Below are 24,664 nucleotides of genomic sequence, written 5' to 3'. Positions count from 1 at the left end.
GCAAAGAGACTGGGAATCCTCGTGCAGGATTCCCTAAAGGCTGATTTGTACATTAATCTGTGGTGAGAAAGGCAAATGCGATGCAAGCGCTCTTGAGAATAGAACAGGAAGGATGTATTATTGAGGATTAATGTCGAGGATTGACACTGAACAACTTAATGAGTGTACAGATACAATGAAAAACTGGCTCACAGCCACTTCACACACACATAGCATCAGATAAGCAGCATGTACAAGCAAAACATTTATTATACACAAATTATATACAATTCATTAGAAAATGAGATCTATTTCAGGGCAAAGTCACAGTCGTCAAAATGTTGCTGAGCTCTAGTGATGAGGGGCGTTCCCGTTGGTTCAGGAACCTACTGGTTGAACGGAAGTAGGTCTTCTTTAACTTGGCTTCTGTACCTCCTGTCTGTGAGCAGCTGGCATGCCCTGAATGCTGCGGATATTCAATGATGGATGTTGCCTTCTTGAAGTGACCCCTCCTGTAGAATTTACCGACAGTGTGGAGGGATGTGCTTGCGATGTCTAGTGTGATGTTGCACTGTAGAGAGGGGAAGGAGGACGAGCTGGAAGGTGGAAGGTGAAGGTAGGTGGGTGGAAAAGGTAAAGGGCTGCAGAAGTAGTAACCTAATAGGCGAGGGGAATGGACCATGGGAGAAGGGGGAGGAGGAGGGGTACGGGGGGAATTGATAGACAGGTGAGTAGAAGGGGTTGGAGGCCACAGTGGGGTATAGAAGAGGGAAAAGGGAGAGAAAGAACTTCGCAAATGGAGAAATCCTTCTCCATGATAACCAGTTAGAAGCTTCCTAGATGGAATAGGAGGTGTTGCTCCCCCATCCTGAGTGTGGCCTCATCACAGCAAATATGAAGACAATTGGAAGTGGAATGGGGATAGGAATTAAAATGGTTAACCACAGATAGAGTGGAGTTGCTGGAGAAAATGGTCAGCAACTTTACCCCCGGTCTCACCATGATGTAGATGAGGTCACATCAAATAGAAGAACCCAGCAGGTGAAGTGTGGCCTCAACTGTAAGGACTATTGGAGGTGTAGTCGATGCTATAAACTCCAAACTAATGGCTACTACTTCCAGTATTTCCCTCCCCTTCCTTCTATACCCCAATGTGGCCTCTTCCCTCTTCTCCTCATCAGTACACCTCACTTTGGTGCACCCCTTCTCCCTAGCCCTCAGGATCCACTCCCCTCTCCTATATCAGGTTCCTTGTTCTTCAACCCTATATGTTTTGTACCTTAATGGCTTCACTTATCACATTCTAGCTGGTTCTCTTTGCCCTCCCCAACTTCTTACTCTATCTCCATCCCCTTCCTCCCCAGTCCAGAAGAAGAGCTTCAGCCAGAATCCGTAACGGATTCATTTTTATCGATGCTGGTTGACTTGCAGAGCCTCTCCAGCATTTTGTACACGTCCCTCTGGAGTTCCAGCAACTTAAAAAACCCCTGTGTTTATGGCATTGCAGTATTAATATATTCATTGACAAAACTAAAGAGAAACAGTTCAAAATAAATGCCAACATCATTAAACAGTATTGGCGATCCAGGCTTTGAAAACATCCCACATATTTGGAAATTAGTTCTGAGGTTTTTCTTACACAGATAACCATGAGATGTGGCACATAAGCCAAGCATCCTTGGAAGAAATAGAATCACCTGGATGCTAAAATTACTACAGTATTGTGCGAATGTCTCAAGCACAATACTGTATACCGATTGCTGATGAGTGGACGAACGTGGGGAGCAGTGGTCGAAAGCCATCACTGTGGCGCTGGGAATCTAGTGCTCAGCAGCCCTCCATAGAAAAAGGACCGGAGTCATTGATTGGAGTATTTGCAGATGTGACAGGAATGTTCCTGAGCAGGTCCGACAAAGATTTTCATCAGAAAACCCAGTCTCTAAAAATGAGAGGTGGCATCTAGGCAAGCAGTCTTTGTGGGCAGCAGTCTGAGTCAGAGTTGAAGGCTTTGACTCAGACGGGGATTCAGTGAGTAGAGGTAGAGTCTAGGTAAGTTCATTCCTTATTTCTCATTCAATTCTAGAGAGGGACTATATCTACAGAGCCAGTGTTCTGTTCTGAGTGTCAGATGTGGGATTTCCAGGAGACTCCCAACCCTAACGCACCAGGTGCATCGAGATGCAGCTCCTGAGAGATAGCGTTCGGGAATTGGAGCTGCACCTTGATGACCTTCTCCTTGTTAGGGAAAGTGAAGCAGTGATAGACAGGAGCTAAAAGGACGTAGTCATCCCAAGGCTACAGGAGACAGATAAATTGGTGACTGTCAGGCGCTGGAACGGAGAACATCAGAGAGTGGAGAGCACCCCTGTGGTCATCTTCCTCCAAAGTAATTACACCATTTTGAATACTGTTATGGGTGGGATATGTCCTACCTGGGGAAACAACCATGGCCGTGCCTCTGGCCCAGAGTCAGGCCCTGTGTATCAGAAGCGTAAGGAACTGAAGAGGACGGCAGCAGTAAAAGTGGACTCTATAGTCTGGGAACAGATAAGTGATTCTGTGGACGCAAAAAGGAAACACTGCTGGTAGTTTACCTTTCAAGTGTCAGAGTCTGAGATGCTTCTGGGCGCGTCTACAATATCCTGAAAAGGGAGAGTGAGCAGCCAGAAGTCGTTGTACATATTGGTATCATTGACAAAGGAAGAAAAAGAGAGAAGGTCCTGAAAAAAGAATATAGGAAGTTAGGAAGGAAGCTGTGTAGCAGGACCTCAAGGGCAGTAATCTCAGGATTGCTGCCTGTACCAAGCGACAGTGGGGATAAGAATAGAATGAGATGGCAGGCAAATACATGACTGAAGAATTGGAGCAGGGGCAGGGATTCAGATTTCTGGATAATTGGGACCACTTCTGGGGTAGCTGAGACCTGTACAAAAGGGACATGTTGCACTTGAACCCAAGGAGGACCAATATTCTTGCGGACTGTTTTACTAGAGCTGTTGGGAATGGTTTGAACAAATATGACAGGGGGATGGGAACGAGTATGTTAGACCTGAGGATGAGCCAGCAGGTTTACCAGTAGATGATGGGTTTAACATTAATGTGAGGAAGAACAAGCTAATGATTGGGTACAAATGCAGACACAGCGAGGAGTTAAATTGTACCACAGAGGCAAAATTCGAAAGAGTGAAGAATCCAGGGCGGAATGTTCTGTATTTAAATGTGCGTAGCATTCAGAATAAGGTGCACAAACGTGGCACAGTTACAAATTGGTTAGAATGACACGGTGGGCATCACCAAGTCGTGACTGTAAGAAGTACATAGTTGGGAACTTAACATGAAAGCGTATGCTTTGTATCGAAAACACTGGCAGGAAGGTATAGGCGGTGATAGCTCTGTTGGTAAGAGATGGAATTATACCTTCAGAAAGAGGTGACAGTGCTAGAGAATGGTGAATCTTTGTAGGTAGAGTTAAAAAACTGCTAGGGTAAAATACCATTATAGGAATCATACATAGACTTCCATATAGTAGACAAGATGTGGGGTTGAGATTGCAAAAGGAGCTGCAAAATGCATGTAATAAGGGTCATGACAGAATTGTAATTGGGGACTGCAATATGGAAGGAGTTTGGGAAAAACAGGATGGTGTCAGATTGCAAGAGAGGGAATTTGTTGAATGCCTATGAAGAGGCTTTTTAGAGCAGTTTGTGCTTCAGCTTACTTGGGGAAAGGCGATCTTAGACTGGGTGTTGTGATATGATTGACTTCATACAATTTTAATCGAAGAAGAATAACTCATAAGTATCAGTATCGCAATACAATAAAGGGAATTATAGAGGCATGACAGAGGTACTTGCCCAGGAGGACTGGAGGAGGATACTGGCGGGGATGACGTCAGAGCAGAGATGGCTGAAGTTTCTGGGAACGCTCTTCTGGACCTTATCCTTCCCAGTCTAGCAGGTTCTGGAGACCCCTGCCCCTGCGGTGAACATCCAGTAGTCTTCGGAGGGTGTGTGCCGGATGGTTGTTGATGGTACGGGCAGGTGGAGGAGTCTCAGCCGGGCGACACGAGGGGCTGACGGAAACTGGCTTTAACTGTGAAACATGAAAAGTCGGCTGGGTGCGCATACGTCTTGGCAGTTTTAGGCGGACAGCTGTGGGATTGATAACACTTTCGACCTTGAATGGTCCCAGGAAGCGAAGGGCGAGTTTTCTATGCTCGTTCTTGAGCGGGATGTCCTTGGATGAAAGCCATACCATCTGCCCCGGTTGGTACTCGGGCGCCGGAGTCCGGTGTCGGTCGACCGTCTTCTTATTGCGATTTGCTGATCTGAGTAGGGCCGTGCGTGTCTCCTCCCAAACCTTAAGGCACCGATCGATATGGTCCCGAACCGACGGTACCGCAAATTCCTCTTTTTGCGCGGGGAACAGCGGGGGTTGGTACCCCAGGGAGCACCCGAATGAAGACCTTCCAATGGCAGAGCTCACCAGAGAGTTGTGGGCGTACTCAACCCACGGGAGGTGGTCGCTCCAGGTCGACGGGTTGTTTGCCGTTACACAACGTAGCGTCCCCTCAAGGTCTTGGTTGACCCGTTCCGTCTGCCCGTTCCACTGGGGGTGGAAGCCGGATGACAGGCTGACCAAGGCACCTAAGGCTTGACAGAAGGCCTTCCATACCTGTGAGACGAACCTGTGTCTTGTCCAGCGTCATTTCTTCCCTACTTCCTTTGCTTTCTTGATACACCTAGTCCTCTTCTTAGTACTTCAGTGTCTGTGTCTTGCAATTGGGTCCGTTCCCAACGCCCACCTTATAACAACGAGAGGTTGCTGAAGAGATGGTGGTTGCATTGGTCATGATCTTTCAAGAATCACTTGATTCTGGCATGGTCCCAGTAGACTGCAAGATTGGAAATGTCATTCCACTGTTTAAGAAGCGAGGAAGGCAAAAGAACGGAAATTATATTCCATTTACGCTAACCTCAGTTGTTGAAAAAGTGTTGGAGTCTATTATTAAGAATGAGGGTTCAAGGTACCAGGAGATAAGTCAGCATAGTTTATGCAAAGGGGAAGCTTCCCTGACAAATCTATTAGAGTTCCTCGAGGAAGTACTGGAATGGATAGCAGAATGGCTGACAGGCAGGAGGCAGCAACTGGGAATAAATGTGGCCTTTTCTGGCTGTCTGCCAGTGATTAGTGGTCTTCCTCAGAGGTCAGTATTGGGATCGCTGCTTTTCACCTTGCTTGTAAATGATTTAGATAATAGATTTGATGGTTTGTGGCAAAGTTTGTGGATGATATGAAGATAGGTGGAGGGGTAGGTAGTGCTGAGGAAGAATTGGCAAAACAGTGGCAGAGGAAATAGTGTTCGGAAATGTATGCTGATACATTTTGGAAAAAGGAACAATAGTGCAGACTATTATCTAAATGGGAAGAAAATTCAAACAAAAGAGGTGTGAAGGAATCTAGGGGTCCTCATGCAAGACTCCCAGAAGTTTCATTTATAGTTGAGTCTGTGGTAAAGAAGGCAAATGCAATGTTGGCATTTATTTCAAGCAGGAAGGGAATATGAAAGGGAGATAAGCTGAGGCTTAATAAGAGACTAATCAGGCTGCACTTGAGTACTGTCAACAGTTTTGGGCCCCATATCTATGAAGGGATGTGTTATCAATGGAAACATTCCAGAGGAGGGTCACAAAAATAATTCCAGAAATGAAGGGGTTAACATACGTGGAGCATTTGGGAGCTTTGGGACTACACTCACTGGAATTTAAAAGATGCCTGGGGATCTCAATGAATAAAACCGAATGTTGAAAGGTGTTTGTGGAGAGAATGTTTCCTATGGTGCAGGCACCAGAACTAGAGGACACAACCTCAAAATTGAGTTGTAAATCTGTGGAATGCTCTGCCACAGAATCAGGGTGAAGCCAAGTCTGTGGGTATATTTCAGGCGGAATTTGATCGTTTCGTGATCAGGCAAGAAGGCAGGTGGGTTGGTGGGAACTTGGATCAGCCATGATGGAATACCAGAGCGGAATCTATGGGCTGAAAGGCCTAAGTCTACTTCTATGTCTTACGGTCTTATGGACATTTATTGGCCGCCATATTAGGTGTACCCTTACACCTGCTGGTTTATGCAAATATTTAATCAGCCAATTATGTGACACAACCTCAATGCAAATAACGCAAGCAAATATGGTCGAGGTTCAGTTGTTGTTCAAACCAAATCACTGAAAAGGGAAGAAATGCCATCGAGCTAACTTGGACATTAGACTGAGTATTTATGAAATTGCTAATCCCCTGCGGATTGCATGCACAACAGTCTCTAGGTTTTACAGAGAATGGTGTGAATAACACCAAAAAAAAACAGTGAGCAGATGTTCTGTGGAGGAAAGCACCTTGTTAATGTGAGAGATGAGAGGAGAACGACCAGTCTGGTTCAAGGTGACAGTGACTCAAATGGCAACACGTTCCAACAGTGGAGTGCAGAAGAGCATCTCTGAATTCACAACACATCTAACCTTGAAGTGGACGAGCTGTTTCAAATGCCCATTTGTTTGACAGTATACACCTGTGTGGATGTGTGATGATTAATGTTGAAATTGAACTTGAAGACAACACCAAGTTCCACTCTTGCACCAAACGGAGTGGCTACTGTGTAAAGAGCCGGACATCACAGGAAAAGGCCCTTCAGCCCATGATGCTGTACTGATCTAATAAAACTAGTAATGGCACAGTTAACTAACCTGACTACATGTGAATATCTCTCCATTTTCTTCATGTCCATGGGAGGAGGTGTTGACTTAAAACTGCTGCAAAAATTGGTGCATCTCTGGAATTCTTGGCAAAATCGTCTGAAGCGTTGCATATCGAAAAGGGGTAGACTTTCCAACACTTCAATATTGAGGCACCTCGCATATGGCAGGGAAAGTGAGATGAGGCCTGGGGAACATTTGCTGAAGTTTAATTAAAAACTGGGGCGTATTTGAGGGGCAGAGTAGCCTAATCTTGCTCCTATTTTCCGAAAGGGACGTGAGGGGGGAAGGACAGGCTTGGCATGCTGAGAATCACCATGGTAGAGTTTTCAGTGAAGGAGGATAGGGTCTTACAAAGTCTGGAACCATCATTGAGCCCCAGATTGTGCTCGAATGCAGACGGTACATAAACGGTACACCAAGTTTAACGGGAGGCTGACACGATTCATTTAGTCGGACAGGGTTCTACAAGAATAGAAAATGCAGATTACCTGTATCTGGGATCCTCTTCATCAGGTAAATGCCCACGATCCTTTACCACGAAGCATCGGGTATGTAGGTGCAACATTCTGTCCCTAATGACGCACTGACCCCTCCTTCTCAGGCTAATACTTCTCCACTTTCCTGTTTCTTTGTATTTACCCTCCGATACTGTTAGGTAATCAATCAATCCCACCCCGAATATGATTATTACCACTACTTCCTTCATGTTAGTCCTCTATTGAGTATATATTTTGTTAATAAACAGTCACTATGTATACAACATGAGGTGCAGGTTAAAATTGATTTATGTTCCAGTCTCTCAATAACACCTGTTTCTTGGTTCTCAGCGCCGTTCCTCTCTCTCAGGGAAGATGTCACCAGTTCAGTGTTTTATTTCATCCTCGTCGTGGTTCAACTTGCACCCGTTGGCGTGTAGTCAATCAGGTTTCTCCTTCACTTTAACGGCTCTATGGGTCGTCAGCAGCCTGGGAGAGAAAGAATCTTTATTCATTGATCTCACATATATTCTATCTGCCGGATTAACGGATGCATGTTACTTCAGTTGAAGGTGCCTGGGCTTGTCGGACCCTCTCATAAAATTTCCCTGTCTCCTGACACAATGCTTGTGCGTGTTTCGGTGACTTCTCATCACATCATATTAGCGCTGCATTTTCTGGGGTCATGGGAGGCTTAGTTCCTGTTGTCATAGGCCGCCCCATCAAAATTTCATGAGGGGTAGATCCTGATTTTGCAGAGTGTACATGACTAAGGGCACTACCTCTGGCCGTCCGAGACGGTTTTGCCTCGAAACTTTTGTCAAAGCCGCTTTTATTTCCCCGTTTGCTCTTCCCACCATACCTGTGGACTGAAGCTGGCAGGGGATTTGCAATTTCCACTGGAACCCCAAGGCTTCCTTCAGTCCCTGCACTAATTCATTTGTAAAATGGGTTACCCTGTCGTTATTAATCCCTAGGGGAATTCCAAACCTGGGTATAATTTCTTTCATCAATATGTTCACCGCATTTCTTACATCATTCCTCCTGGTTGGATAGCCCTTCCCCCATCTGAAAATCATGTCTGCTATTACCAATATATAATTAAACATTCTTTCAAAAGGCATATGTACAAACTCAATTTGCAGGGGCATACCATTGTTGAGTGATGGCACGCTGCAACCCTCCTTTACCCATGTGAGCCTGGCCATGTGCCAGCCGAGTCAGGGGCAAAAATAAACTATGCAGGCACACTACTCGTCCGTCTGGGTGACGCCATAGCCCGGTATTCTGGTAACATGCAGATTTGCTCCAGGCACATTTCTGTTGCTGTGAAGCAAGATTTTGTGCTTCCTGCAACTGCTGGATGTCAATACACACAGGGAGCTCCTTCCCTCCCGTTTCAACCCGCGGGGTCTGTGGCACAGCTTGTCACTGAAGGGCCACCTATTTTGCTACCATGTGTGCAAACCGATTCCCCTTGGAGACCTCATTCTCGGCTGAGGTGTGTTCCTCGCACTTAGTTATTACTAAAGTCCGTGACAACTGTATAGCTTCTAAAACTCTCAGTACGAAGGAGGCATGGCCAAAGTCATGTTCTATCCCAAACTCACAACATGAGTCGGAATAAACATTGGCAGCTTTTCCTTAGGCCAAAATGCAAGCGAGCTCGGGTAACAGCATAGAGTTCTGCCGCCTGCGCTGATGTTCCTATTGTCAAGGCGCAAGCTTCGACTACCTCGTGGGGAGTTACTATAGCATACCCTGCCAGCAACAGATCATCTCTTGGGCGGTGCAAAGCGCCATCTGTAAAAATGATTAAATCAGGGTTCGCTTCTCAGATCTGGTCGGGGAGTAGTAGTGGCTTTCACTGCGAGCAGAGAATCATAGTCATCCCCATCCTGCTGTGCAGATGGTAATGGAACAAAAGTAGCTGGATTAAAAGACGGAGATCTTTTGTCCGTACAGTTCGATCGAGGGAGAAGAATCACCCTATAACCTGTCCTTCTAGCCGTTGTAAAATGCTAAGTAGCAGCTGAATTCAACAGTAGTATTACTGCATGGGGTACTATCACAGTACACGGGTGATCCAATACAACAGGAATAGGTTTTCTACCATTACATTTGGGTCATGGAAGTTTTTTCTTCCTTTTCTCCCATCGTGGTGTCTATCCACGATGACGGGCTCCGTTTTCAATGTAGTAGAACGTATTACTGCATCCATCTCTTGTATTCGGGAATCCACTGTCGACAGTACTCTACCATGCCCAGGAAAGAAAGAATATCATTTTTTTGTTTTGCGGACTGGGACCTTCTTTATTGCTCTTATTCGATCCCTTCCCAAACTTCGCCAACCTTTACTGAGCTGGAATCCAAGGTACTGGACAGGATCTTGGCAAAACTACATTTTCTCCACAGACACCCCGTGTCCTCTTCTCGCCAAAAGTTCAAGGAGTGTTAAAGAATCTATCAGATATTGTGGCCCTGCAGCAGAAGCTATCAGGATGTTGTCTGCATACTGAATCAGCGTGGAATATTCGGTCAAATCATTTTTAACTGTTGCAACATAAACTGCGGGGCTTTCGGTATATCCCTGGGGCAGACGTGTCCACGTATATTGCTCATTCTTATAAGTCAAGGCAAATAAATACTGGCTATCCTCGTGTATGGAGAAAAATGCTCAGCACTGATCGACTACAGTAAAGGTACTCGTTCCCGCAGGTATAGAAGTAAGCATAATGTTCTTGTCTGGCACCATTGGAGTAATGGCTCTTAGCTCCTGCACAAACGCCACTCATTTCCCCGGCCCGTTTTTGGGATAGGTAATATAGGGGTGTTACACAGGCTTTATGTCTTCACCAGCACCCCTTGCTGCAATGAGTCAATCACTGGAGCGACAGCTTCTTCAACTTCAGTAGCCATATGGTACTGTTCAATACAGGGCAGTGACACATTCTTGTTTTTTTTTTTTTTTTTTTTTAAAGAGTATCTGTCATAGGGTGAGCATTGGGAACAGACCCAAATGCAAAACACAGACACTGAAGTACTAGGGACTGGACTAGGTGTGTCAAGAAAGCAAGGGAAGTGGGGAAGAAACAACGCTGGACAAGACAGGCCCTGGATGAGACTAGGAGACAGGGACTAGACTGGGTAAGCGGGACCTGGACAAGGACTCCGAGCCAGAGACTGGACAGGAACCCGGAACCTGGGTCTTGACTCAGGCTCGGAATCCAGATCCAGGCGAGGACTGGACTTGGCAAGGCAACGGGACTGGATGCGGGAGCAGGACGCGGGACTCCAGGGCTGGACAAGGACATGAAGCTCAGACTTGGTCTTGATCGAGGGAGAGCAGGAACGCAGAGCCTAGGTCGAGGGAGCGCAAAGAAGCAGTGGGGAGAGGCATAGCTGGAGATGGACACTAACCCTGGGCGAGACCTGGACTCAGGGCAGAGGGCACAACTTGGACTTGGACACGAACTGGAACCTCCTAGGAGCCTAGGGCTTGAGCACAGGAACACAGAGCACGGAGCCGGGACCCCTCTTTGGGAACAGGACGAAGGGTCGGGGCTTTACACAGTATCAGGACCCCTCCTTTGGGACAGGACATAGGGCCGGGACTCATACACGGACACTAAACATAGGGACACAAAGAGACACTTCCAAACTTAACGATGGATAGTTCCTTCTGTTGGCGTGGGAAGGCTCCGGTCTCACTCTGACGGCTGAACTTGATGGTGATACAGGCGAGGTAGCCGACAGGGTTTCAGGCGTGGGTAGCCAGCAGGGCTACAGAGGGAAGGAAGGGAACAGTCCAGCCTCAGGGTAACGGCAAAGACAGCCTGACTTACCCAATGGAGGCAAGGACAGGAAGGAACAAATCCCACAGCAGGGTAACGGCAAGAACGGCCTGACTTACCCCACAGAGGCAAGGATAGGATACCAACAAGACAAAACCAGTCACCCCACACGAACCCTGGGCAACTTATATTCCAGCCCTAACATGAGAATCAGGTGCCTGTGATTAAGACGAACTGAAACAACGGACATCCAGAAGACACGGAGTCCAGATCCATGACAGTAACTTTATGCTCCGGAGCTGTTTGGGCCTTTCTCACATGATTTTTATCTCGGACCCATAGGTTCCCTATACCCACTCTAAGGCTCTAGGGGAAAATAGAGGGTCATCTGCTAGTGGTTGTTGCTTTTCAAAGGTTGTTTCCCAGCTCTCGGAGTTAAACAGATTTCTCCCCTCCTTTTCGTTAAAGAAATCTATTCGGGCTTCTTGTCCCAGCACCTGCAGAGTTATGGTATAAACAGCCTTGTTTTCTTTCGCCAATCGTTTTATCATCGTCCCGATATCTTTAGGCTTTGTTGGTGGTTTTATGGCCACTGTCAAATGAGGCATTGAGGAGTCCCCGAGTCGGAATCTATTTTCCTGATCTTCCACTAAGTCTACCAGGAGCCCTAATCCCTTCGGACCAAAATATACATACGGTGTTGCCTTCAGCTTTAACGTTTAAATCAAGGTGAACAGCCCGATCATGGTGCGGGTCAGTTTGTAAAGTGTAATAGACCGTGCAATGGAGCTGCTTCTTTTCTCGGCTGCTATTCATCAACTATTGCAGATGTTGCATGTAGGGGATGGCTCGTCCTATCAATATGTCATGCAGTCTCCGAACTTGCAAGCATAGAGATTACTATCCAGCTGCCAAAAGCATAGTATTGGTTCTGAACTATCCTTTTCTCGCCCATTCATTGATTTTAGCATTTGAAGGACCCTAATTTGAGGAAGCTGCATGTATATACCTTCAGCTGTACAGTGCAGTGTTGCCTCTAATTTACAAGGGGTCTGCAAACCCAGCAGGGGAGGCGGGGCTGTTTTAGATATAATGAAGGTGTCTGTTAAAAGCTTTTCCTCCATTCTCTTTTTCTCTTTTCCTGATACCCTTCTCTTGTTCCCCTGGGGGTGTCAGATGCCTGAACCTCTGGCATGGGGGTTGGTTGTAAGGTCATCCCAAGGCAGTCATCGTCATTATTAAATCATCTATTTCACTATTGGGTGCCAATGGGGCTTTGGCCGGTACAGGGAATTGTGGATAAAGTCCTGTGGCGTGTTTCATGTCTTCCCCAGCCTTCTCTGTTTCAGGCTGCTTAATCTCCTTTCGTTTTTGAAGGTTGGTGTCTTTTAGCACCTCCTTCCATCATTAAAAACGTCTTAACATGTAATCAGCATCCCAATTTCGGATGGTGTCCTCCCAGTGCTGGATTAGTCTCAAATTAAAACTTCCCCCAGCCGGCCAGTCCCCATGTGTCCACTCATACAAATCACTACTGAGTGTATCTGTCTGCATAACGATCATCTCCGGTCTCTCTGATTACCATATCCGCTGGGGATCCAGGCGGGACTAAGGGGTCTCCTATTTGCTGGTGGTGCTGTTCTATCTTTTTAATCTTTTCGGTGGTTTTTCTTTTTTTTCCTACTTGGAGTTGAGTGTTCAAAGCCTTCGTCTTACCTCCGGAACTCTTCGGTTTATTAGCAGGATCAGCACTAGCCGAGCGACTACTTGCACTTCCCATTTATCCTGTTTAGGATTTTAATTTCAGTTAAAAAAGCACAAAGATTTTATATCCACACTATGTACACAATGTGTTATGGTCCAGTCTGGAGCCCGCATTCCGGGTCTTGATCCGGTCCGCGGACTCCTGACTCCGGGTCTTGATCCGGTCCGCGGACTCCTGACTCCGGGTCTTGTAGCCGTCCCTCCTTTCACCCTCAAGCCCAAATAGGATCAACTTGGCTTAAGGAGGTGCACCTGATGCCTATCAGCTGGCAGGTGTATATAAGGGGCTCTGGGACTGAGTCTAGTTGGGGGTTGTCCTGTTCTTTTGTTTATCTTGTACCTGCTGTTCTGGCTGGTTTGCCTTGTTTGCACGGCTGTGCTGTTCACCTGGCTATTCTGTTTTGACCCTGGCTTGGAGTACCCACTGTTAATCATCTAGTTCTGTAAGTCTGTTCTTATAGTCACCCTGGACTGAACTCCCTTCCAATCCCTTGCCTCTGTTGGGTAAGCAGGCTGGACTGCTGTTGCCTGGTGGGGGACTCTGACCCTTTCCTACCCCTTACTTCTGATGGGTTGTGCCCTGCATCTTTCCCAGGTGCCCTGTAACCTGCCCAGGCCCCTGTGCTCCTATCTGGGAGGCTGGGCCCTGCCCAGAAGTAATGTGCCCTGACCAGGGGGCTATCCTCTCAGTATTCCTTGTCCCTTAGACCTATTCCTTTAGCCTAGCCAGGGTCCTGCCTTCGCCATGAACTCCAGGGTCCTGCCTTCGCCATGAACTCCAGGGTCCTGCCTTCGCCATGAACTCCAGGGTCCTGCCTTCGCCATGAACTCCAGGGTCCTGCCTTCGCCATGAACTCCAGGGTCCTGCCTTCGCCATGAACTCCAGGGTCCTGCCTTCGCCATGAACTGCAGGGTCCTGCCTTCGCCATGAACTCTCTGAACCCCAGGATCACCTTTGCATGCCACGGTCTCCCCATCTTGTTCTATACTTTAGTTTTTCTTGTCCTGCCCCTAGTACTTAAGTGCCTGCGCCCTGTATTTGGGTCCAGTCTCCAAGTCCCCCGGTGACACAATGAGTGCTCACTAGTATGTTTTCAGATTTCCTCAGCAGACCTCTTGATCCTTTTTTCATGAATGGGTGGCCACCTTGATTTCCATGGCTGTCCCACTTTCAGCGAGTACACCGACATGAATTTCAATGGCCGCCTGTCTGCCCCCCTCTCAGCTGGGGCGCCAGACGCCTGTCTCCCACTTTCAGCTAGGAGACTGATTTTCTTTTTCCATCTAGGAATCTTTTTTTTCATGAATCATGCTAAAATAATATCCGTCCAATAATCCTACCTGACTTGAAAGGTGTTAGGAGTCAAAGAGGATCCCATCCTCATCGGCAATTGTCGCGGAAAAGTACTACAGATCATTCGGACTCAGAGCATCTGCTTCAGAGAACTTTATTGTCACAGATATCACGGAGAGCACAGGCTCCTAAAAGCGGAGCTTCACGGTTCTGTGCAACAGAAGATCACACTCACATTTATATTCCAATCATATGTGACAAAAAGCACTTAAACCTAAAGGAGGAGCTCCAGCAATTCTACTGAATAGTGAAGGAGTAAAAGTATGTCCTTGAGGAGCTGCACATTTTACTTAAATGTTAAAGTCCTCAAAAATACATCAGGTAAGCTGGCTCGACTGCAGACATATGAAAATTCTCAGAACAAACAAGTACAGATACAGTTACTTTTATATCTCGGTTGCGAGGCACGTTTCAGTCACACAGAGTGCATTAGTTACAGATAAATGATTGGATTTTGAATTTGCAATTTAAAACAAATCATTAGCCCCTCAATGCCCATTACAATGTAAGGCCTTGATATTTTCTTCCACACACAGAGTTGTAGGTGCATGAAACACCCTGCCAGTGTTGGAGGTAGAAGCACATACATTAGAGTCATTTTTAAAAAAAGCTCATAGACAGAGACAAGGATGATATAGAATGGAGAACTATGTAGGAGGGCTGGTTAAATTAATCTTAGAGTGGGACAAAATATTGACACAACATATGAATTGAAGGGCCTGTACTGTGTTGTTCAGTTCTATGTTCCACAATTCAAAAATCAATGACATTGTGGACAGTGTGGAGGGTAAACTTGTCAATACCAAAACTCATTGTCTTGGTGAAATGGTGAGATATCACTGAGGGTATTTATTCCAGAGAAGGTTGAGCTAAAAGACATTGGGGACATAAATGAGACCAGGACATAGAATACTGAGGAACAGAGGGGAGGGTGATCTCCTGACAGAGACTGTGAAGAATATTATCTGGGACAGCCTATTTCAGTAATGAGGGATAGGTCTATAATTCTCTGGAATGGACATGGTTGTGCAGGAACATGGTTGAGGTGCACATATGCATGAGGGTACTGACAGGGTAGACTAAAGGTAATGTTTGATAAACCATGAAGGTGAAGGATAAAGGATTTTGAGGGGTTCTGAAGAGGAAGTTTCACACTCAGACAGTGGTGAGTATTTGGAACACACTGCCAGAGAGAGAGGGGCAGAGCAGTCACTGACATCCTTTCGGAATTATCTACACCAATACCCGAACTATCCAGGGACAGGTGAGGAACAAACCCCTGGATGTGAGCTTAATGCGGGTGGCGGTCAATAGGTCAGTATGGCTGTGATGGACTGAGTGGACTAACCTCCTGCAGGATGAGAATGTGAAAACATGAAGCTGGGTTGATGCACAGGAATTAATTGAAAGAACCTTCAGACAAGAGCAGAGGTCAGGGAAAGGATTCAGGACTCACCTCTCACTGACAGAAACGTCCCTGATTGCCATCCAATCGGCTTACGATGGTCTTCCAAAATTGTCACACGGCAGACAATTTGAGTCAATTCCTTTCGGCTGATGTAAGCGGATGGAGCCCGTCTTGTCTCGCAGTGGGGAGCCCAGGAACTCAATCCGGCCTCGGTATTCCCCAAATGCGTTGTTTTGTGAAGAAATGAATATATCTCTCCCGTGATAGTAGCCAACTCTCCAAGTGATATGAATGTCTCGGGGTGTATAAGTGTCCGGGTAAGTGAAAGAACAGGGGAGAATGACGGACCCATTCTCTGCAGCCTCCAGGTACCCCATCTGCTTCACCCGGAACCCATAGCCACCGGTCCGTGCTGAGGGAAAAGGGAGCAAACGATCATTCGGGAACCTCCTATCACATTTCATTCGGTGGAAAAACATCCCATAATACTCTCACCAACAGATAAGTCCCTGAGTTCTGATTAATAAACTAAACTCTGGACTTAATCGAGACTAAATCGTCCACTCTCCAAGCCTGTGACCACCAGTGGGGAATTAGGCAAACCAGGCATCAAACCCTGGGCCCCTAGATAATGTGTCAGTATAAAACTCACTTCCATGGACCTGCCATTCTCAACAAATAATGTTTAAACTCTTGGATGAGATCACAAACTGTAACCCATAGATGTGAATTTATAATTCTATATATAATCCCGAAGCTCCCACAATAGATCCCAGCCTGTAACTTTCTCTGGGCATATATTTCAAAATGTAAACCCTCTGATCCCTTGAGTGCAGTCCAGTCTGCAACTCAGTCCCGGGCATCTGTGTATTGCTAGATAAACAATCTGAACAGCAGATTAGATTCTGGTCCATATCCAACTCATGGTTAGTTGTTCTTCTCTATATTAAACTCCCAAATTGTTCACAAAGCTCACAGCATCTAGCTCACATCTGGGGATTTGTATTTCACAACATAAGCTCAATGAACTCCTAGATAAGATTACACTCACTATTAACTCTCTGGGGTCTCTTGCATAGAAACACCCAAACCCCTGGATTATATTATATATATATATATATATATATTTATTTATATATATATCTATATCTATCTATCTATATATATATATATATATATATATATATATATCTATATCTATCTATCTATATATATATATATATATATATATATATATATATATATATATATATATAGATACATACATACACTTACTGTTATTCAGTTTTAATTTCTCTATTATTATGTTTTGTATTGTATCACTGCTGCAAAGTTAACAGATTTCACAACCTATGCCAGTGATATTAAACCTGATTCTGATTCTGTTAGCCTGCAGGTCACCCTTGGGCAAAGTGTAGTGCCTGCTTAGCATATCACATCCTCTTTATGTGACCACTGACACTAGGCAGACAATCTCTGAAGATTATTGATAATAAGCTGATAAGACCATTAGATATAGGAGCAGAATTAGGCCATTTGGCCCATTGGGTCTGCTCCGCCCTTTCATCATGACTGATCCAATTTTCCTGCCTTCTCCCTATATCCCTTCATGCCCTGACCAATCAAGAATCTATCAACCTCTGCCTTAAATATACTTACAGACTTCCTCCACAGGTGCCTGTGGCAAAGAATTCCACAGATTCATCACTCTCTGGCCAAAGAAATTCTTCCTCATCTCTATTCCAAAAGGACGCCCCTGTATTCTGAGGCAGCTTCCCCTGGTCTTAGACTCTCCCATCATAGGAAACATCCTCTCCAAGGGCTTTCACTATTCAAAAGGTATCAATGAGGTCACCCCTCATTCTTCTGAATTCCAGTGACTATAGGCCCAAAGACATCAAATGCTCCTCACATGTTAACCCTTTCATTGCCAGAACATTTGCGTCAACCTGCTCTGGATCGTCTCCAATGCCAGTACTTCCTTTCTTAGCTAAAGGGCCCAAACCTGCTCACAATACTCTAATTGAGGGCTCACCAGTCCCTCATAAAGTTTCAACATTACATCCTTGCTTTTATATTCTGGTCCTCTTGAAATGAATGCTAATGTCACATTTGCCTTCCTCACCAACAACTCAACCTGCGAATTAACTTTTAGGGAATCCTGCACAAGGACACTTTGCACCTCAGTTTTTGTATTTTGTTCCCATTTAGAAAATAGTCAACCCTTTCATTTCTTCTACATGACTTCCTGACACTGTATTCCATCTGCCACCTTTGCCCATTCTCCTAACCTGTCTAAGTCCTTCTGTAGTCTCCTCACCTCTTCAGAACTACCTGCCCTCCACCTATTTTCATATTGTCTGCAAACATTTCAACAAAGCCATCAACTCCATCATCCAAATTATTGACATATAACATAAAAAGAATCTGTCGCAACACAGAACCCTGTGGAACACCACTAGTCACTGGCAGCCAAGCAAAAAATGTTCCCTTTATTCCCACTCTCTGCCTTCTGCCAATCAGCCCTAGCTTCATCCATGTTAGAACCTTTCCTATAACATCATGGGCTTCTGTTTGTTAAACAGCCTCATGTGTGGCACCTTGTCAAAGGCCTTCTGAAAGTCCAAGGGAACAACATCAACTGATTCTCCTTTGTCTATCCTGCTTCTTATTTCTTCAAAGAATTCCAACAGATTTCTTAGGCAAAATTTCTCCTTGAGGTGACCTGGCCTATTTTATCACAATGGCAGGGGTCACCCATCTTGCAAAGACACTGTCCAGAATAAGACAATAGCAAACCACTTTGGTAGAAAAATTTGCCAAGAACAACCATGGTCAAAGACCATGATCCCCCATTTCATATAACATGGCACATGTCCCCCTTGAAATACCTTGTAATATCTCGATGCACTGTTGTAATGAAAGGTTCTATGTGGGTAGTGTTTTGCTGTACATTTGTACATTGCAATAATGAACTAATTTTCCCGTTTTCATCCATCCAGGAGGACTGACTGCTCAGTGTCCACTCAAAGCCTCGGAGAGACAGTGCTCCACACCTATCATCTTTCAGTTCCAAACCTGTGGGAATTTGGGACATCAGATCAAAACATATCAAACTTAACCCTTCAGATGGCAACATTTCTTCCAGAGCTGAAAAGTTTATTATTGCTTCGGAGCTTCTCAGAGTGTCGAGGCACAAAGAGACTTTGCGTCATCTCCTAGATAAGGTCACAATGCTAACGCTGGTTGATATTGATCAGCTAAAGTCCTAGATTTATATGAAAGGTAGAAAAAATGAGACTTTATTCCTTGGAGTGTAGTGTTACGTTCCCAGTAACCGGGTGACTTACCAGCAAAGATAGAGAGGTCCGCTGAAGCCTGATGATACTATTTTTAAACGTTTTTATTTATAAAGGGGCACAAACGTATGGTTAATACAAAACATTCAGATCATATACATCGTCAAAACTCAATCTAAAGCACAGGTATAGTAATAATCAATCAAAAATAAGCTCTATCGTTGTCTAGGGGATACTGAGTCCAATGGAATATAAGAGTCACTCAAAGTCTGCAGGCTTCCCCGTTTCGGGAACCGCTGGCATATCACGTGTTGGAGAGAGAGAGAAGGAACACTTGCCCATCGTCTTTGCGAAGCAAATCCCTGTTGTTAGTTAAAACGGTTTTTCCTTTGGTTTCAGCCACAGACTCCCGATCCAGAATCTAACGCACGTGGCTTCCTTCAGAATAGCTTCCCGCTCCGACGGGAAGCGCTATCGTGTCTTCTTCGTGTGTTTCCTTGGTGCGTCTGAGGCCCCGCTTCGGCAGCCCACCTTTTATCTGGACTGGCAGGGTTGTAGATGTCAATCAGGGTGGGGGTGACGCAATCTTTCCCCCATCACCCAGCCCATGTTGCCCTGAGGGTTTGCACGTAGTCCAGTCCCTTATTCCACAAAGGTGTCTCCCAAGACAATGGCTATTTCCATGGCTTTTGTCTGGCTGAGAGGCCAGCCCACATTCCAAACTCTAAGGCTGCTCTCTCTCTCTCTCGCGATTCTCACAATGGAGGGGGCTGGGGTTATAACACCTCCCCTCTTAAAAGTTTTTTACCAGCGGTTAAAAACAAGTTGGTGTAGGATTTTTTTGGAATCTAACATACTACACAAGCTTTTCTCTTCACAGAGTACTACCGTTATACATTCCAGTCAGTATCTAAACAGGTAACAATTACAGTGCCCCTTTCTTTAATATCTTACCATCACGTACCGTACTAAAGTCTGGTAGCATCAAACTTCAGCAACACAACTAAGGAGGTGTGATCTTAGCTTAGGTGCATCTACAAAAGTTTATACAAATTCTAATCTTTTCGGTCGTGTTATTTCACCGGCAGGTCTCCAAAGGGGTTGTCTTTATTATTCACAGGCTTTGGCGCAAACCCGTACAACCGGCGTTGCTGTTTAAAAATGACAATTTCTATTAACCATCGCCTCTTTCCCGGGGAGTCCCCCCGTGGGGAACTTGAGTAATTTGGCGAGGTACTCTCCCGCCTTTCCTTTCCACGAGGGTTATTCTCTTAACTCCGTGTCCCCAACCTAGTCCATCATGGGAATTTCCACCCAATTCTTTAATGCTACACAGGTGGTTAACCCTTTTGTCAAGACCATGCAGGCTGATGTGTTTCAGTTCGAACCTTTTTCTCCGGCCGCATTTAAATTTTGGCTTCCTCACAGCGCTTTCTTGAATAACAATAGCGTGTGAGGCACCCTTACATTCCAAATCAACCTGTAATCGATGCGCAGGCATCAATCTAGACTTTTAACTTTTTTTCATTCGATTTGGGAACTACAGATTTACCGTTCTCCTCCACAACAACAGTTATCTCCCCATTCGTAAACTCCACCTTAACTCTGAACACCCCCTTCAGCACAGACACCTTCTTCCCCGAACCAAGTCTATCTGATCCAAAAGGACGGCCGTCTCGTCCAGCCGAGTCAAATACCTCAGACTTTTTCTGAGCACCGTGACTAGGTTTAGGACCACGGGCATCCCCATCTTGGACACACTCAAACGGGGCATTGGCCTCTTCCAGGCTTTCAATACCCATACCCTTTTCAAATTCTAAATTCCCCTGATCCTCCCAGTTACTCTCTGGGCAACTCACTTCCGGAGTAAACTCAACCCCGCGGGCTGAAACAACCTCATCTGCCAACCCAGCAGACTTCTTCAAGGTAATGGCATCCTTTTCATCGAGGACTGCCCTCATTTCATTATCGGGAACACCTTTAGACTCATCCATGTCCAACCCTGGACCTTTTAACAGCTTTATCTGTTTCTCATCTTTATTTCCTACCTCTAGGACCTTTTTCTTCGCTAAGGGATAATCTACCTTCTCTCCCTTACCCCCTTTTACGTTACTATTCCTCGTTTTACCACCCTCGAAACCCTCGTGGCACAGGGTCGGTAAAGACGTCTGGGCCAATTTTAAACTGCTCCCGTTCTCAGCTGCCGCTCTCGACAGGCTGCGAGTGTCCGCGCATGCGGGATAGCTCTGGGACTCTATGGGCGGGGCCTCAACTCTCACGGGCTGGGTTGTCAGCTTCACGGCTGCTCCAATCTTCCCACCCGCTAGGTCGTTACCCAGAAGGACGTCCACGCCTTCCCCCGGCAACTCCGGCAGGACCCCCAGTTCCACTGGTCCCGACACCAACTCACAATCTAGAAGGACCCTATGCAAAGGCACTACCTCGGTCCGGTTTCCTATGCCTCTCAGGGCTACCTCGCCCGTCGGAGGTCCGAATGGTAATACGTTACGGCTAATTAATGATAGCTCCGCCCCCATGTCTCTCCAAATCCGTACGGGGATTGGCGGGTCCCCCTTCCTCACAGACACGGTTCCGGGTGACAGATAAATCTCCGACCCCTCGCGCTCTCTGCTCCCCTGGGACCCTCTTGCCGATTTTCTGATTACCACTGCACGCCCGATAGGGATCGCTGCTCTCTCTCTCTCTGGCTCCTTTCTCGGAGCAAAGCATTTAGATGCAATATGACCCACCTTTCCACAATTAAAACAGGTCAAGCCAGGACCTCTCCTGCTGTCTTGTCTCTCCTCCTCAATTTTACCACTAGCTCCCAGCGGGATCTCCGCCTCAGCCGGAGGGCTTTCCCTACCATTCCGACGGTCTCTCGGGTAACTTTTTGGCGAGGAAAACTTTGTCTTGTGGGTTAGGGCATATTCATCTGCGAACCTAGCAATTTCTGAGATGGACTGATTTGTCCTCTCATTTAAATACATCCGGATCTCTTCCGGAACACAACCTTTAAATTCCTCAATCAAAAATAACTCCCTGAGACGCCCATAGTTCTCGGCCACCTTTTCCGCGGTGCACCAACGGTCCAAGAGCACACCCTTCTCATGGGCTAGCTCGGTATACGTTTGATTCCACCCTTTCCTTAAATTTCGGAACCTTTGTCTCTACGCCTCAGGTACTAACTCGTAACCTCGGAGAATGGCCTCCTTTACTTGGTCATAATTCCCTTCCCCTTCCGGGGGCAACGCTGCATATGCCCGCTGTGCTTTCCCTCGTAACACGCTTTGTAACAACGCCACCCACTGCTCTCTGGGCCACTTCTGATTCACTGCCACCTTTTCAAAAAGCAAGAAATAACTATCAACATCCGTCTCCTCGAATGGGGGGGGACCAACCTCAACGCCCGACTAACATCAAACCCCTCCTCTCTCTCTTGCCCTTGAGCTCTTCGCTCTTGCCTGCTTTTTCATTGATGACCTCACCTCTGCGAGGTCTAACTCCTTTGCCAGATTTACCAAGTCTAATTTGGTAGCTGCCCCTAGCGCCTCTACTGTCGGGTTTCTCATAAAGTCATCCACATCCATCTTTGCTGGATTCCTGTCTGGCTACCTGCATAACCAGATTTAAGTTTGGACTTACAGCCCGATTCACTGACCCTCCCCTTTGGTTTCAAATCCCGGGACGAGGCCCCACTTGTTACGTTCCCAGTAACCTGGTGACTTACCAGCAAAGATAGAGAGGTCCGCTGAAGCCTGATGATACTATTTTCAAACGTTTTATTTATAAAGGGGCACAAACGTATGGTTAATACAAAACATTCAGATCATATACATCGTCAAAACTCAATCTAAAGCACAGGTATAGTAATAATCAATCAAAAATAAGCTCTATCGTTGTCTAGGGGATACTGAGTCCAATGGAATATAAGAGTCACTCAAAGTCTGCAGGCTTCCCCGTTTCGGGAACCGCTGGCATTTCACGTGTTGGAGAGAGAGAGAGAAGGAACACTTGCCCGTCGTCTTTGCGAAGCAAATCCCTGTTGTTAGTTAAAACGGTTTTTCCTTTGGTTTCAGCCACAGACTCCCGATCCAGAATCTAATGCAAGTGGCTTCCTTCAGAATGGCTTCCCGCTCCGACGGGAAGCGCTATCGTGTCTTCTTCGTGTGTCTCCTTGGTGCGTCTGAGGCCCCGCCTCGGCAGCCCACCTTTTATCTGGACTGGCAGGTTTGTAGATGTCAGACTTTATTCCTTGGAGTGTAGAGACTGAGGAGTGCCTTTATAAAGATGCATAGAATCAGGTACAGTACTGTGCAAAGGTCTTAGGCACATATCATAAGTTGCATGATTTTGGAAACTATTGTAGTAATTTTATGTACTGAACTGTACTGCTGCTGCTGCAAAGTAAGTGAGTGATAATAAGCAAATTTACAGATGACATTTGAGCTGTGCCTGGCCACACAATCAAGAGTGAAAAATGAGCTTTTTCACAGGAGCGGCAGCAGAGAACGCAGAATAAAGTGTTACACTTACAGAGAAAGTGCAATGCAGGTGGATAATAAACAGCAAAGCAGATTGTGAGGTCAAGAGAGAGTCCATCTTACCGTACTGGGACACCATTCAGTATTCTTAATACAGCAGGGTGGAAGCTTTCCTTGGACATGGTGGTACGTACTTTCAGGCTTTTGTATCTTCTCCCCAGTGGGAGAGGGGAGATGAGAGAATATCCGGGGAGGGAGGGGGGTCTTTGATCATTCTGACTGTTGTACTGACACCAGATTGGGAAACCCTGGTGTAGAGGGACGTCCATTCAGAATGGAGATGAGGAGGAATTTCTTTAGCCAGAGGGTGGTGAATCTGTGGAATTCAGTGCCACGGGCAGCAGTGGAGGATCAGGTCACTAGCTGCATTTAAGGCGGAGGTTAATAGGCTCTTGATTAGTCAGGGCATGAAAAGGTTACGGGGAGAAGACAGGAGAATGCGGTTGAGAGGGAAATGGTTCAGCCATGATGAAATGGCAGAGCAGACTCAATGGGTTGAATGGCCTAATTTTGGTCCTATGCCTTATGGAGTCATGGTCTTACCAAGGCAGAGAGAAGTGTAGACCGAGTCCATGGAGGGGAGGCGGGTTCCATGACATGTCCACATCTCCCTGAAGTTCCCTGTGAACACAGACAAAGCAGTAACCATGCCAAGATGAAACCAAGCCTTGCCCTCTGACACAGAGTGTAACAAGATAAGATTAACACTTAAACTTGAATCATCATAAATTACACATATAAGTTACTAGAGACAGGAAGTCATTTTGCAGTTGTATGAATCTTTGATTAGATCACATCCAGAGTATTTAGAGCAGTCTGGTCGTCCCATTACAGGAAGGAAGTAGAGTACATAAGACGTTCACCAAGTCTTTCTCACATCATCTGCTCAGTAAATCAATTTCTCTGCTTTGTTTTCCTTCTTTATTTATATTTGCTTTTTCTCTACTTTTCACACCTCTCTCTCTTCCTCTTTCATACTCTCCATCTCCTTCAAACATTCATGTGCCCTCTGACTTTTTCCCTTCCACTAATGTCTCTTCCTCTCTCACACACACGTTCTCACTATTCTCATGCATGTTCTCTGTTCTTTCTCTTTCTCCTGCACGTTCTCTCCACATTCTTTCCACACTCTGAGTGAAGTTCCCCTCATGTTCCCTTAAACATTTCACCTTTCACCCTTAACCCATGACCTCTAGTTGTAGTCACACCTAACCTCAGTGGAAAAAACTTGCTTGCCAGACTGCTTTGGGAGGCAAGGGAGGAGATTGCTGGCGATGATCTTTGCATCATCAAT

The sequence above is a fragment of the Hemitrygon akajei genome, chromosome 6, assembly GCF_048418815.1.
Source record: "Hemitrygon akajei chromosome 6, sHemAka1.3, whole genome shotgun sequence".
NCBI classification, from domain to species: Eukaryota; Metazoa; Chordata; class Chondrichthyes; order Myliobatiformes; family Dasyatidae; genus Hemitrygon; species Hemitrygon akajei.
This window is presented reverse-complemented; position numbering follows the sequence as displayed.